This window comes from Callithrix jacchus, chromosome 1, assembly GCF_049354715.1.
Source record: "Callithrix jacchus isolate 240 chromosome 1, calJac240_pri, whole genome shotgun sequence".
NCBI classification, from domain to species: Eukaryota; Metazoa; Chordata; class Mammalia; order Primates; family Cebidae; genus Callithrix; species Callithrix jacchus.
Genome location: NC_133502.1, coordinates 63,665,889 through 63,683,257, shown reverse-complemented (window position 1 = coordinate 63,683,257; position 17,369 = coordinate 63,665,889). Strand labels below are relative to the sequence as shown.

Below are 17,369 nucleotides of genomic sequence, written 5' to 3'. Positions count from 1 at the left end.
GTCATAAAACCTATTTGGTGAAGAAGAGTAACCTGCCTGTCCATCAAGATGCACGTGAGGGAGAAGCACCTGTGCAGGTAATGATGGCTATGATCAGACATGCGTGTGCTTGCGGTGCATGTGCTCCACCCGAGTGGCTTTACCTTTTGCTGTGCAGTAGCACAACCAAGTAGGGAACTTTTTAAAAATTCAGATGCTTCTCTCTGCCCTAGATGGTCTGGGATGGGGCCCAGGCATCCTGTCTGCAGAAGTTTGCTGGGTGATCTATTGTGTAGCCAGGTTTGAGAACTGCTGCTCTTTAGCATAAAAACATTCCACTCCACTCTCTGGAGGGTCTGAGTCAGTGTCTCAGACACATTGGTCTGGAAATCTGAGAGCCAACTTCTCTTCCATTTCAACCTTATGTTTTTGGTGGAGGTAAGAGGCTGGGCAGAGTTGAAATAACAAATAAACCTCAAGAAAGGTTTTTTCCCCTTCTGAGAAAAGATTATGCAATTATAATGCAAGATGAATCTGTTTTCAGCCAATTCTGAGAATTACTCAACCTGTGAAATAACCTGATAAACAATGTTCTTATGATTACATGTTTTACTTTTCAAGGCGTTATATTTATTTTGTGAATAAGAAGCCCAAGTGTGCTTTTATTTTTGCTTAGTAAGAAGATTCTCAATGACTTGGCCCCTAATGAGAATGATTATTATCTCATCTTTATAATTAGTGTAATTCTTTGTGTTTTAAATTATATCTATTATTAGAGCTTGATCCAGAGTCAACTAGAAATGGAAAATCCTCAAGGAATTATAAACTTGTCATTCAAAGGTGCCAGTAGGATCACAGTCAAGTTCTGTGAAAACACGGCTCAGATGTTACAGATGTGTTTTTCTCTCACATTTTAACCTGATTAGATTAAATCCAGTGCCATTCTGAAATGGAAGATGGAACTTACTGCAGACATTTCATGCTCATCTATTTGGAATAGTTCTTCTAAGTTTTTTTTTTTTTGTAAAATCCTATTATTTATGCAAAAGATTGGAAATCTAGTTTTCTTGTTTGTTTCCAGTCTTTCTCTTAATACCCATGAATGTAACTCTTCTCATCTAATGTGCATGTATTTAATTGTATTCATCCCTAACACAGGCCATATAATAATACACACTCGGTGAGTGTGAGATTCATCGAGAAACAGGCTTGCCATGACCCCCTCACCATCCCAGACAGCTGACGGAGGCAATTTGAGGTGGGGAGAGAGAGAAGAGACCTTGAAGTCAGAGAGAGCACTTTCCCTACACGCAGTGTCAAGAAGGGCCAGAAAAAATTAAAGTTCAAAAATTCTGGACTTGCTTTAAAAACCTTTGTGTTTTTTATTTGCATAGTGATGAAGCAAAAAGAATTTAGGTGTGTATATTTGAGTTCCGTCTAGGGATTCTCCTGGCCTCCCTATCCCATCAGTATCTGTATCCACAGCACATCTAGTTTACAGCCAAACCCTTGTCTACACTTTGATCCACTTCCGTGTCCTCTCATCTTCTCAGGTCTGGATCGTCCTGGTGGTACAGAGTGGATGGAGGAGCACTGGCAGTAACATAAATGATGTCTGATGACTGGAACAAGCTCAGCAAGTACAAACTCCACCTGTCTTTGCAGCATATTTTTGAAAAACTTTGTAAAGCGTTCAAGTCTAAATTGTTTCAGATGTAACATGAGCCAATGGAAGGAGTATAAATTTACATCAAAAGGTCTTGGTTCATAAAGTTCCTTGGAAAAGTGGTTGATTCTAGGACTGGGTCAGGGAAAATCTGATTGAGCATGAAAATCTTGTGACGTCAGAAAACAAGGAAGGACTGAAAACAATAACAGCTACCCCTCAATGATAGGGTCACATGAATGCAAGAGCCCACCCAAAGGAGTTCCCAATGGCCAAAGCTGGAACAATTTGAGCAAGAAAATAATGATAGTATTTGATTCTAATCTAGTTGAATAACATAAATATCCATCAGTCCATACATATCAATATAAATAAATAAGTAAATATATAAATAAATGGGGGTGAAGTGATACCTCTGCCTTACAGGAGAATTGTAATTAATGAACACAGGAGAAATGAGGAAAATACAAAGTTACTGTTGGGTGGACAACACAATGATAATTGTTGCAGGCAAGATCTACTGGTAGTCTCAAATCCATGGGTGAAAGTTTGAGGTAAAACAGGGTATTAGCATAGTCTCAATGTATCTCCTCTAAGATAACTATCATTCACAAAGGAAAACATACTAGGTGTGCAGTGGAGAAACCTGACAGATGCCATCTTAACCAAGTGACCGAGGTTAATAGACATCGTGCACTTCCTGATATGAAGCATCGAGAAGGGCACCTCCCCTCTGTAATATTCTCACTAGACATTTATAACCTCAACCTAATCATGAGAACACCAGACAACCCCAGCTGAGGGACATTCTACAAATACCTGACCAGTACTTTTCAAAAGGGTCAAGGTCATAGAAGGCAGAGCCTGAGACAATCTCCCAGATTGGAGAAGACTGACAAGTGGTAACTTAGTGCAATGTGGGATTCTGAATTAGAACTAACAACAGTAGGAAAAAAAAAAGACACTAGCGAGAAAACTCATAAAATTCAAATTAGGTCTGTAATTTAATAGTATTGTACCAATGTTACTGACGTTAATTTTCTGGTTTTTATCTTTAACTATGAGTAATTATTAACATGAGGGAAAGCTGCGTGAAGGTTACCCATAAACCCTCTGCACTATTTTTGTAACTTTTCCATAAGTCTTATTTTTTAAGGCCTTGGTTCGAGTCTGAGCTCTAGTACTTATTAGCTTTGTGACCTTTCTGGGCCTCAGTTTTCTTACTAAACAGTGAATTAGGATGGACGATCCCTTGTCCGTTCTGGAGAACTAAGAAGAGGTTCTCACCCACAATGTTTGCCTTCCTTTACTTCAGCAAGCTATACAGTCACTGATTAGCAGTTGTGGAAATGGAGAGTCTTGCAAATAGGCATGAAATTATATTTGTAGGTATTAATAATTTATCTCTGATGTTCAACTTTCCACCTAGATGCAGAGTGATGTAGAATTGTTCCCAGCTTGTTGGGTGTTAGAAGCTGCTTTAGCAGATGTTATGCCAAGAGGAAACTTACACAAAAGTCTTGTTAAAGAGAGTATTTGGGGCCGGGCACGGTGGCTCAAGCCTGTAATCCCAGCACTTTGGGAGGCCGAGGCGGGTGGATCACGAGGTCAGCAGATCGAGACCATCCTGGTCAACATGGTGAAACCCCGTCTCTACTAAAAATTACAAAAAATTAGCTGGGCATGGTGGTGTGTGCCTGTAATCCCAGCTACTCAGGAGGCTGAGGCAGCAGAATTGCCTGAACCCAGGGGGCGGAGGTTGCAGTGAGCCGAGATCCCGCCATTGCACTCCAGCCTGGGTAACAAGAGCGAAACTCCGTCTCAAAAAAAAAAAAAAAGAGAGTATTTGGACTAGAAGAAAACACAAAAATACAATATCACCTACTTAAGAGTAATGGAATTCTGAGTGGTCATTTTGTTTCAAAGTTTCCTTAATCTTAGCGTCTTTTTAGAATTAAAATTATGTTTACCAAAAAAGTGCTTGTACTTGGAATAGATGGAGGTATTGTTGAAACTTACAAGCTCTCTAATCCTAGCTACTAGGAAAAATATCCCGGGAATGCTTTGGCAGTTAAACAACAGAACAGCTTGGCAGTGATCACTTCCCTTGATACCCTCCCACACACCCACATACACATTTCTCTTGACCACGATGGACATTCCAGGCTCTCTCCTTCCAACAGCATCTGCCTCCCTGTGAGAACTCTTCCACTGGGGCCTTCATTCCTGCAGAAACACAGCATCTAATAAAAATAGAAACCTGAGTTCAGGGATGCAACCTCAAACTAGGAGGGTTCCCCTTTTCATTATGCTATCTAATTTCGGCAAGATTTTCTTTAGTCTTTAAAATCAGGTCTCTTCCTCTTGACCATTCCACCTTTTTCTCTTATTTCAAAAACTTCTTCAACACAACAAAATGTCTTTAACACTTTACCTCTCCTTGTACAGTATTTGTCACAGGAAGTTTGCTGGGTTTTTTTCTCCTTTTTTCAAGTTTACTAGAAAATTTCTATGATCAAATCTTCAGTGGGCTGAGCTGGGCATCATGGCTTGTGCCTGTAGTCCTAGCCAACCGGGAGGCTGAGGCAAGAGGATTGCTTAAACCCAGGAATTCAAGGCTGCAGAGCTCTAATCTACCACTGCACTCCAGCCTGGGTGACAAAGTGAGACCTCATCTCTTTAAAAAAAAAAAAAATTGCCCACCATGGTGGCTTATTCCTGTAATCCTGGTGCTTTAGGAGGCCAAGGTGGGAGGATCACATAAGGCTAGTTCATGTCCAGCCTGGCCAACATAGCGAGACCCTGTCTCTACAAAATATAAAAAATAAAAACAAAAATAAATATAGTGTAGAAATAATGCAGAAAACTCTCTGAGAGCCCATTTAGAATGGTTTGCTTTCAGAAGAACTAGCAAGACCTTCTTTTTTTTTTGAGACAGAGTCTCATTCTGTCACCAGGCACCAGGCTGGAATGCAGTGGTGCAATCTTGGATCACTGCCTCCCAGGTTCAAGCAATTCTCCTGCCTCAGCCTTCCGAGTAGCTGGGACTGCAGGTGCATGCCACCACGCCCAGCTAATTTTTGTATTTTTAGTAGAGATGGGGTTTCACCATGTTGGCCAGGATGGTCTCGATCTCTTGACCTTGTGATTCACCTGCCTCGGCCTCCCAAAGTGCTGGGATTACAGGCATTAGCCACCGCACCTGGCCTAGCAAGACCTTTTTATGGCCTCACCCTATGAAGTGCTTCCACCCAAGTGACTCAAGGAAAGCACATGCTCTCTGAATTACTCAGCATCATTACAGCAATAAGAGAATGGCACGTGGGCAGTATTGGTGCTAAGTCATTACTTGTTGGTATTGCATGACTCGTTGTAGTTGCCTGAAGCTCCAGTTAGTTGTTTAGTGTCAGTTATTTTCTGGAAGGTTGCTCTTTTACCACAAGTCCCAGGCTCTACCATGGAGTGGCTTTAATCATTGCCTGGATTAATCCAGATATCTGATGTTTTAGCCCTTTGAGTACCAAAACAAAAAATGTTTTCTAAACTGTTCTCTATGGAATTTTCATGTATTTATCCTTTCTCACATTTAAAATAGAGCATATTCTAGGCCCACACTCTTTTTTAATTCTTAAGTCATACTTTTAGTTGTTGTTTTTTTTTTCACTTTTGCCCTCAAGGTATCACCCTACTATTACCAATGTGCCTCATTGTACTTTTCGGCTACTTCTAATTTGATGTACGCTTGAAAATGAAATAGGTGAGATCATAAAATAACATGTAAAATAAGAGTCCTAAAGGGAAGCATGTGTGATAACCTCTCACATTAACAACATACATGAGCTTTGAGTATGATCCAGAAGAAGGAAACTAGAAATAAAATAAAATGATTCACTGGACTTGATTCTTGAAACTGTCTCTTTTGAGCAGCCAAGTTATGAAAACATAAGATTATATTATTCTTTGAGATATATTTCATAGATAACAAAAAGCACAGCTCAGTGTACAGCATAATGAGTTTTGGCAAATGCAAACACCTTTGTAACTATTACCCAAAGCAGAATACAGTGTATTGGCATCACCCCTGGAAGTTCCCTTGTGCTGTTTCAGGCCAATGCCCATGCCCTACACACACACCCACAGGCAATGTTGTTCTGATTGCCATAGCTATAGATTGGTTTGCCTGCCTTTTAACTTCACATAGATAGAATCATATCATGGCCGGGTGCCGTCGCTCACACCTGTAATCGCAGCATATTGGTAGGCCAAGGTGGACAGATCACGAAGTCAAGAGTTCAAGACCATCCTGGCCAACATGGTGAAACCCCATTTCTACTAAAAATGCAAAAATTAGCTGGGCATGGTGGTGGGCACCAGTAATCTTAGCTACTCAGGAGGCTGAGGCAGGAGAATCATTTGAACTTGGGAGGTGGAGTTTACAGAGCCGAAATGGTGCCATTGCACTCCAGTCTGGGTGACAGGGCAAGACTCCATCTCAAAAAATAATCATCATTTTAAAGTCTTTAATCCATCTGGAGTTAATTTCAGTGTAAGGTGTCAGGAAGTGGTCCAGTTTCTGCTTTCTGCACATGGCTAGCCAGTTTTCCCAACACCATTTATTAAACAGGGAATCCTTTCCCCATTGCTTGTTTTTGTCAGGTTTATCAAAGACTGTATGGTTGTAGATATGTTGTGTTGCCTCCAATGCCTCTGTTCTGTTCCATTGGTCTATATCTCTGTTTTGGTACCAGTACCATGCTGTTTTGATTACTGTAGCCTTGTAGTATAGTTTGAAATCCGGTAGTGTGATGCCCCCCACTGTGTTCTTTTTGCTTAGAATCGACTTGGCTATGTGGGCTCTCTTTTGGTTCCATATGAAATTCATGGTGGTTTTTTCCAGTTCTGTGAAGAAAGTCAATGGTAGCTCGATGGGGATAGCGTTGATACTGTAAATTACTTTGGGCAGTATAGCCATTTTCACGATATTAATTCTTCCTAACCATGAACATGGAATGTTTCTCCATCTGTTTGTGTCCTCTCTTATTTCGTTGAGCAGTGGTTTGTAGCTTTCGTTGAAGAGGTCCCTTACATTCCTTGTGAGTTGTATTCCTAGGTATTTTATTCTTTTTGTAGCAATTGTGAATGGCAGTTCATTCTTGATTTGGCTTTCTTTAAGTCTGTCCACCATAAAAACCCTAGAAGAAAATCTAGGCAAAACCATCCAGGACATAGGAGTAGGCAAGGACTTCATGAACAAAACACCAAAAGCATTGGCAACAAAAGCCACAATAGACAAAAGGGACCTAATCAAACTCCACAGCTTCTGCACGGCAAAAGAAACAGTCACTAGAGTGAATCGGCAACCAACAGAATGGGAAAAAATTTTTGCAGTCTACCCATCTGACAAAGGGCTGATATCCAGAATTTACAAAGAACTCAAACAGATTTACAGGAAAAAAACAAACAAGCCCATTCAAAAATGGGCAAAGGATATGAACAGACACTTTACAAAAGAAGACATATATGAGGCCAACAATCATATGAAAAAATGCTCATCATCACTGGTCATTAGAGAGATGCAAATCAAAACCACATTGAGATACCATCTCACGCCAGTTAGAATGGCAATCATTAAAAAATCTGGAGACAACAGATGCTGGAGAGGATGTGGAGAAAAAGGAACACTTTTACACTGTTGGTGGGAGTGTAAATTAGTTCATCCATTGTGGAAGACAGTGTGGCGATTCCTCAAGGCCTTAGAAATAGAAATTCCATTTGACCCAGCAATCCCATTACTGGGTATATATCCAAAGGACTATAAATCGTTCTACTATAAGGACACATGCACACGAATGTTCATTGCAGCACTGTTTACAATAGCAAAGACCTGGAACCAACCCAAATGCCCATTGATGATCAACTGGATTGGGAAAATGTGGCACATATACACCATGGAATATTATGCAGCAATCAGAAATGATGAGTTTGTGTTATTTGTAGGGACATGGATGAATCTAGAGAACATCATTCTCAGCAAACTGACACAAGAACAGAAAATGAAATACTGCATATTCTCACTCATAGGTGGGTGATGAAAAATGAGAACACATGGACACAGGGAGGGGAGTACTAAACACTGGGGTCTATTGGGGGGAAATGGGGAGGGCCAGCGGGGGGGAGCTGGGGAGGGATATCCTGGGGAGAAATGTTAAATGTGGGTGAAGGGGAGAAAGGAAGCAAAACACACTGCCATATGTGTACCTATGCAACTGTCTTGCATGTTCTGCACATGTACCCCAAAACCTAAAATGCAATAAAAAATTTAAAAAAATCATTATTATTATAAAAAAAATCATACTGTAAGCACTCTTCTGTTAATATATCTGGCTTCTTTGGTTCAATATATTACATTGGAGGCTCACAAGGTTGCATGTATTCGAGGTTCTCTTTTTTGTTGTTAATAGTGCATTGTACAAATATAGCACATTTTGTTTATTCTTCTGTGGATGGAATTTGGGTTGTTTACAACTTGGGGATATTCAGAATAGAGCCCTATGAATATTTAAGTGCAAGTCTTTTTGTACACATATGTTTTTATTTCTTACTACTTGTTTTTATAATTACTCATATGCACAAAATCAGTTCTTAAATGCCATTTATTAGCTTTTAATTTTTCTCACCTATAGACAAAACAAGTGAAATATAACTGTAATTATAGAAGAGACTAAAAAGTAGAGAAAAGAGCATGGTAGGTAAGAGGAACAGCATATGCAAAGGCCCTGAGGAGGAAACAGCTTGATGTATTGAAGAACCTGAGACCATGTGACTAGAGTACAGTGTTTGAAAAGAATAATGGCAGGAGATGAGGATGACTGGAGTCCAATTAAGAACAGCCTAGCAGGCAACATTAAGCATGCTACATTTTATCATAAGTGAATCTGATGAATAGTTTTAGAAAGTAGAGTCATATGGTTCATTATTTTCTGTGGAGGGAATGTAAATATAAAAGGGAAACAGGCCAGGCACAGTGGCTCACACCTGTAATCCCAGCACTTTGGGAGGCCGAGGCGAGTGGATCACCTGAGATCAGTGGATCACTTGACCAACACTGTAAAACCCTGTCTTTACTAGAAATACAAAAATTAGCTAGGTGTGGTGGCAGGTGCCTGTAATTCCAGCTACTGGGGAGGCTAAGGCAGGAGAATCACTTGAACCTGGGAGGCAGAGGTTGTAGTGAGCCGAGATTGCACCACTGCCCTCCAGCCTGGGTGACAGCAAGACTCCATCAAAAACAATAAAAAAGAAGAAGAAAAGAAAAGCAAAAAAAAGGGCAGGAGGGGAACACAAGAAGCTACTGTAATAAATCTTCAGAGATATGGACATGCCATTAAGCTAGAGATGAAAAGACTTGGGCAGATGTGAAACAGATTTTGGAAGTAGAATTTGAACTTATGGCATCTGCCTAAACAAATGAATTTCCATCTAAAAAAAAAAAAAAAAAAGGACCACTTTAGGAGGTTGAGATGGGTGGATTGCCTGAGGTCAGGAGTTTCAGAAAACCTGGCCAACATGAAAAAATCTCATCTCTACTAAAAATACAAAACTTACCCAGGTGTGATGCCAGGTGCCTGTAGTTCCAGCTACTCAAGAGACTGAGGCAGGAAAATTGCTTGAACCAGAGGTGGAGTTTGCAGTGAGCTGAGATCATGCCACTGCACTCCAGCCTGGGCGACAAAGAGACTTTGTCTCAAATGAGTGAATAAATGAATAAATTTTAAAAAGGAACCAAAAATTCAAATAAATTACCAAGTGCTAATTCTGAAATCTTAATTTGTTATTTGTGGGGGAGGATATGGGCCTGATGATTTTCTCTGAGTTATTGAAAGGTCATTCCGGGAGAGCTAGAGCTTAGTCTCCGCAGTGAGACTAAGGAGAACTGGTAAATTTCAAAAGCAAATAATTAGGTAGAAGAGATTAAATTGGCCGGGCATGGTGGCTCACACCTTTAATCCCAGCACTTTGGGAGGCTGAGACAGGCAGATCACCTGAAGTCAGGAGTTCGAGACCAGCCTGCCCAACCTGGCGATATCCTATTTCTACTAATAATACAAAAAATTAGCCGGGCATGGTGGTGCGTACCTGTAGTCCCAGCTACTCAGGAGGCTGAGGCAGGGGAATCACTTGAACTCAGGAGGTGGAGGTTGCAGTGAGCTGCACTGCACACCAGCCTGGGCAACGATCCAGCCTGGGGGACAAGAGCAAACTCCATTTCAAAAAAAAAGGAAGAAATTAAATAATTTGATCTTAAGTATCAAAAAGTCAGACACGAAACAGAGACATGAGATATCAATGATTGACATCTTACTGTAGCCAGTCTTATGAAGCTTTATTACAAGGATAGGCTCAGAGACCTACTTCTCTTGGCTTCATATCTGATTCTTTTATGAAATAAAGAAACACTCAAGGCTTTTACTACACAGTGGTGTAGAGATATTACTGTCCATAAAATATATTGCATAACAAGCTTATGCATGTGAGATAACTTTTTTTTTTTTAAGACAGAGTTTTGCTCTTTTCACCCAGGCTGAAGTGCAATGGCACAATCTTGGCTCACTGCAACCTCCACCTCATGGGTTCAAGCGATTCTCCTGCCTCAGCCTCTGAAGTAACTGAGATTACAGGCATACGCCACCATGCCCGGCTAATTTTGTATTTTTAGTAGAAACAGGGTTTCTCCATATTGGTCAGGCTGGTCTTGAACTCCCAACCTCAGGTGATTCACCACCCACCTCGGCCTCCTAAAGTGCTGGGGTTACAGGCATGAGTCACCATGCCTGGCTGTAAATAACTTTAAAACACATTCATTTCACTGGACTCATCCAGTTTGGCATCTAGCCAGTGGCAATACCAAGTGATAGTTTTGGGAGACTTAAATCATCCCTAAAATCTTCATCAGTCCTCCTATCAAGGCTCCCAACTAAATATACAATCTGAAGAATAAGACACATGCTCTGCAGATGAAGCTTTGAGGCCTGTTTGCTAACCCTGTGGCCTTAGTTTGCTAGGGTTACCATAACACAAAGTACCACAGACTGGATTGCTTAAAACAACAGAAATTTGTTTTGTTTTGTTTTGTTTCCTCTCTCTCTCTCCAATTTTCATAGGACACATTATCTGCTAACTTATTGAGAAAGAGAACATAGAAAGTAAAATTGTGAGACTTTTCATATCTAAAAATATCGTGATTAATGGTTTGTTATTGAATACTTCATTGAAAAACATTTTCTCCTACATTTTGAGAGTTGTTTCATTGTCTTACTGACTTCGCAGTTGCAGATAAGAATTCTGATTCTGAGTCTAAATCTTCTCCAGCATGTGTTTCTTTAACCAGTCTCCCTGTTTTGAGTCTTTTCTTCTCATCCCAGCTCTGCATGATGTTTGGTGCTGAACTTTCCCAATGTTCTCTGGAATGAATTGGTTCCCTCTCCTTGGCATCCCGTTCCTCAGGCAGTTAGGTTTAACTTTCTTAGGTTTAGGTTCAACTCGCTAAATCAATTACCATTCCTCTGTTCAGGGATGACCATGAAAATATTTAACTACAAGGAGGGCAGGAGCACAGAACAGACACTGCTTATATATAATCGATGAGGTCATATCAGAGTGAAAAGGTGAGTACTAAGTGAATATCTGCTCTGCTTCCATTTAATTTCTATTCTCTAATGTTTTTTTTTACTGTTTTCTACTTTTCTCATTTCCCTTGGGCTTGGACATGTATGCCTTTTCGTATTCCTTTCTTGTCATTTTGGCAGAGTTTCAGCAGGAGTTAAATGTGTGAATTTAAAAGCTATGTTTAGCAAAAAGTCTACAAGATGCTTAATATCTATTATCACATTTAATTCTTATACCAAACTTATAAAAAGGTATTATTAACTCCACCTAACATAAGAAAGCTAAGGCACAAATATGTTTAAGATTCTTGCTGAAGATCTAACAGGTGATCATTGTGGAGCAAAGTTCAGATTAGATGGTCTGAAGTCCATGTTCTTTTCTTCCAAGGAGAAAGCAGCCCTCAAAGACCACATAGCCCTCTCTCCAAGTGAATGTTTTTCCCAATCTTCTGCTAGCTACATTTCTCAGAGTAGGTTAGCTGTTCACTTTTACCAAAAGCACTTAGAAGTGACTGTTAAAACTGTGGATTTCCTGGGTTCCACCCTAGACCTCCTGAATCACAACCTCAAGAAGGTGAGAGATTGGGATTTGCATTTCAGACTAGTCCCTGCAGGAGATTGTGATTCAGATATTTTGAGAAGCATTGCTGTAATTAACATATGCCTCTCCAAAACAGTAACCACCACCATTGCTTACTGAGTTGAATCATTTTTGCTGTTAGGTGAGTTAGGTAGGTCTTCGTGAGTCCCAGGTGTTACAAGTAATATTAGAAAAGAGCATCTCAGATCATCGAGGGCCAATATTGAGAACTAAACATTCAGAGTGACTCTTCCCAGTACAGCACATCTAAAAATGCTGGATAAGCTATGAAAAGCACATTTCTAAAAACCAAACTGACTGGGATAAAGTAAGGCAAATAATAAGGGAAAACCAGAATACAAAGCTAAAGGATTACCAGTGTGTGTTCTGATCTCTGGTGGCTGGGACATCTTGGGGAGCCAGAAGATAAAGTCAAAAGACTGAGCAGGTGCAAGTCAGACTGGACCTCCATATAGTCAGGCTGAAGAGGACATCTCAGTGGATGAGCCGGGGCACCCACGAGATTCATGTTTGTTGTAAATCTGTAAGAAGCCACACACCAGAGAGGCAGCTATAATACTGTGGCTAAGAGCGTAGGCTGTGGACGAAATTGTCTGGGTTGCAATTTAACCATTTTAAAATGTGCAATTCAGTGGCATTAAGTACATTCACATCGTCCTGCCACCATCACCACCATCCACCTCTAAAAAGTTTTCATCTTCCCAAATGAAACTCTGTAATCATTAATCATGAACTCCCAATTCTTCCCTCCCTAAACCCCTGACAATGACCTGTCTACTTCTTGTTTCTATAAAGTTGGCTTTTCCAGGTACCTCATATGAGTGGAAGCATATATGTCCTTTTATGTCTGGCTTATTTCACTGAGCATATGTTCTTACAGCTCACCCATGTTGTAGCATGAGTCAGAATTTCCTTCCTTTCTAAGGCTTAATAATATCCCATTATATATATATATCTCATATTTTGTTTATCCATTCATTTGTCAGCAGACATTAAGGTTATTTCCACCTTTTGGCTACAGTGAATAACACTGCTAAAAACATTGGTAAACAAGTATCTATTTGAGTTCTGCTTTCAATGCTTTTATATGTACACCCAGAAGTAGATCATACAGTAATTTTATGTTTACTTTTTTGAGGGACTGCCATACTGTTTTCCACAGGGCTGCACCATTTTACATTCCCATCAGCAATACACAGTGTTCCAGCTTCTACATATCCTCACCAACACTGTTGGTTTCTGGTTTTTGATACCAGCCATCCTAATTGGTGTGAGGAGGTGGCTCACTGTAGTTTTGATTTGTATTTCCCTAATGGTGAAGGACGTTGAGTATTCTTTCAGGCGTTTTTGTTGGCCATTTATGTATCTTCTTTGGAGAAATAGATATTCAATTTCCTGCCCATTTTTGAATTGGATTGTTTGGCTTTTTGTTATTGAATTCTCAGAGTTCTTTATACATTCTGGATAATAATCCCTTATCAGATGTGAGATCTGCAAATATTTTCTCCCACTCTGTGGGTTGTCTTTTACTCTCCTGATAGTGTCCTGCGATGCACAAAAGTTTTTAGTTTAGTCTAGGTTATAATCTTGACTCCAGAATTTACTCAGTGTGACTTTGGACTAGCTATTTAACCTCTCTGGGTATCAGTGTCCTCATCTGAGGACATCTATCTCACAAAGTTGACATAAAGATTAAATAATTATTGATAAGGATGCCAAGACCATTCAATGGGGAGAGGACACTCTCTTCAATGAGTGATGTTGGGAAAACTGAATATCCAAAGGCAAAAGAATGAAGTTGGACCCTTACCTTGTATCATATACAAAAATTAACTGAAAACTAATCAGAGACCTAAACATAAGACCTAAACCTATTAAAATGGTATGAAGAAAACACAGGGGAAAAGCTGTATGACCCTGGATTTGGCAATGATTCCTGGATGTGATACCAAAAGCACAGGCAAGGAAAGTAAAAATAGATAAATTGAACCATGTAAAATTAAAACTCTGTGCATTCAAGGACCTGATCAACAGGCTTGTAAGGAGCTTACCTAATGGGAGAAAATATTTGCAAATCATATATTTAATAAAAGGTTGTATCTAGAATATATAATTACAACTCAACAATAAAAATCATATAATTCAAATTAAAAATGGCAAAGGGCTTGAATAGACATTCCTCCAAAGAAGACATACATAAATGCCCACAAGCACATGAAAAAATGCTCAATATCGCTAATCATTAGGGAAATGCAAACCAAAACCACAATAAGATATCACCTCACACCCATTAGGATGGCTACTGTGGTGTAACAAAAAATAAATATTTGGTCTTTGCCACTGGTTCCTGGCACAAAGTTCCCCAAACACTTGGAATTTACTGTCTTGTATGCTAATGATGACTCAAAGCAGGGGCCCCCTAGATACCTTCAGGTTGGGAGTTAGTCACTATAAAAACTAATCATGTGATTACATCATTAAAACTTCAGCCGCCCCCATTACCTGCACCCGCTTTCCCTCCCCAGTCTCTGGAGTAGGGAGAGGGACTTGAGATTAAACTTAATTACCAATGGCCAATGATTTAATCAATCACTCCCACATAATGAAACCAATCAAACCCCGTAAAAATGAGGTCCAGAGAGCTTCTGGGTTGGTGAACACATCAAGGTGCTGGGAGAGTGGGGTGCCCAGAGGGGATGTGGACTCTGTCCTACCACCCTCTAACCCCACTCAGTACCTTGCCTTATGCATCTTTTCCATTTGGCTGTTCCTGGGTTATATGAATCCTTTATAATAAACTAAATGTTAAGTAAAGTATTTTCCAAAGTTCTCTTTGTGAGCCATTCCAGTGAATTATCAAGCCTGAGAAGAAGTTGTGGGGACCCCAAATGTATAGCTGGCCAGTCATAAATATTGGTGACCCCTGGGACTTTCAACCAAACAGGGGACAGTCTTATAGGAATGAGTCCTTAACCTCTGAGGTCTGTGCTAATCTTAGAAGTTAGTATCAGAACTGAACTGAATTGCTGAACACCCAGTTAGTGCCAGAGAATTGGTTGAATTGGTTGTTGGTGTGGAAAAAACTCTGTGTATTCAGTGTCAGGAAAAACCCCTCAGCTACTATTAAGAGACAAAAACAGAAAATTACAAGTGTTGGTGAGGATGCAGAGAAATTGGAAGCCTTATACACTGCTGGTAGAAATGTACAATGGTGCAGACATTATGGAAACAGTATAGCAGGTCCTCAAAAATTAAACATAGAATTACCATATGATCCAGCAATTCTACTTCTGGGTATATATCGAAAAGAATTGAAAGCAGGATCTTGAAGAGGTATTTGCACACCCATGTTACAGCAGCATTATTCACAATAGCCACGTGTTGAAAGCAACCTATTGTCTATTGATGGATAAACAAAATGGTGTGTGTGTGTGCTCACATATCTATGAAATAAGCCAGTCACAAATGGAAAAATACTGTATGATTCCACTTATATGAGGTATAATGAGTAGTCAAATTTATACAGACATAAAGTAGAAAGGTGGTTGCCAGGGGTAAGAAGAGGAATGGAGGAATTAATTGATAGTTTCCGTTTTGAGGGATGAGAAACTGGTTGCACAACAATGTAATGTACTGAAGGCCACTAAACTGTACTCTTAGAAATGGTTAAGATGGGCCAGGCGCCATTGCTCATGCCTCTAATCCCAGCACTTTGGGAGGCTGAGGCAGGTGGATCATCTGAGGTCAGGAGCTCGAGACCAGCCTGGCCAACATGGTGAAACTTGTTTCTACCAAAAATACAAAAATTAGCCAGGTGTGGCGGTGGGCACCTGTAATCTCAACTACTTGGGAGGCTGAAGCAGGAGAATTCCTGAAACCCGGGAGGTGCAGGTTGTAGTGAACCAAGATGGCGCCATTGCACTCCAGCCCAGGCAACAACAGCGAGACTCTATCTCAAAAAGAAAAGAAAAGAAAAGAAATGGTTAAGACGGTAAGTTTCATGTTACGTATTTTTTACCACAATTTTAAAAAGATTAAATGATTAAATTCACATCAAATATCTTCACCAGTGCCTCACACATGGCAATGCCTCAACACTTGTTAGCTGGCATTATTTATACCAGTGACCTAATGCAGATGCCAAGCAGACCAGTGTCTTTGGAGTCAACCTTTCAATGTCCACAGGATACCCAGTCACCTTTAATATTTAGAAATAAAAATAGTGGTCCTGAGTTCTTATACAAACACTGGCAAGCTCTTTTTTAAACATCCTAGAATACCTTAAGTGTAAGTAGTATATGGAGTTGCAGACACTTCTGCATAGATTTGCCTTTCTACAGGTTGATTTCAAGGCCCAGCTGATTCCAGCTGGATCTTGTCACCCTCTTGTCCTCTGTTCAAATGTCCTATCATCGGCACACCACCACCAACCGTAACAAAACCATCTCAGGATGGCTCCTAGCCCATCCAAAATTTGCAGTCATCCCCTAGCCTTGCCATTGGTTTTACCAGCCTTGCTTTTTTAATACTGTCAGACATATATGCTTTACCAAGTGTGTATAACTTCTACATAAAACAAACACACAGCTATTGAGTTTAGTAGTCACCATACCCTCTTGAACTCCAGAACACAGCCAAATTTTCCAAAAGTGAATTGTACCTAAAATTTCTTTTTAAATGGGGTCGGGGAATGTCTGCAGCTTCACATGAGTTGTCTTACAGGGTAGGTCATGAAACTTAAGCTAAGTAATAGGACTTTAGCACTATACATGTGTCCTGCCTTATAGCCATTAATTACTCACCAATGTCACTGGCAGGAAAGGAACAGCAAAAATAAAAAGGTGTTAGGAATCTGGAGCAACTTTGTTTTTTCAAAAGCTTCCTTTTCTTAAATCACATTTTAAATATATGGAGACTAAGTTAAAATTAGTCACTGATGTCTATCCTCTTTTTACTCATATAACTTTCAACAGTCATTACTTGTGAATATCACCTTATGAATCCTCATAATCAATTGGTTTTTAAAACGCTAGGTCAAAAAAAAAAAAAACCCATTCTGGTAATGTTATTTTTACAACTGGAGCAGGGAAGCCACAGCAAGTTCCTGATTCTCTAATGTTTTAGAAGGTATTTTTTTCTATACTGCCCAGGACATAAAATTTAAATTTTTTCCCCTGAGATACAAAAACCAAAGTTCAATATAATAAATGATGGGTCTGTGTTGCTGATTGAGAACACAGCACGAAAGCAACAGAATTGCCTTGCACTTTTTTTCATAATGGAGGGCTCAAAAAAAGCCAAAGTCCAAACTACATAAAACTGTGCTTTGATTTGCTTGAACAAGAAGTTCCCATTGGAAAGCATTCGTTGGGAGGATGAGAACATCTGGATTCCACGAGAATCCAGAGTAGAAACAGATGGTGGCTTTGTGGAAGAGGGGCTGTGACTTTTCTGCTGA

At 39.9% G+C, this 17,369-nt stretch overlaps 1 long non-coding RNA gene across 1 annotated transcript; it reads right to left on the bottom strand.

Annotated features, from left to right (window-relative positions):
• Window positions 1–1,952: 1,952 nt before the first annotated feature.
• LOC128931552 (uncharacterized) lies at window positions 1,953–12,432 on the bottom strand. The gene is made up of 2 exons (XR_008480032.2): window positions 12,267–12,432; window positions 1,953–3,871 (listed from the first exon to the last, which is right to left on the bottom strand). It is a non-coding gene; the product is annotated as an uncharacterized LOC128931552 (long non-coding RNA).
• Window positions 12,433–17,369: the final 4,937 nt, after the last annotated feature.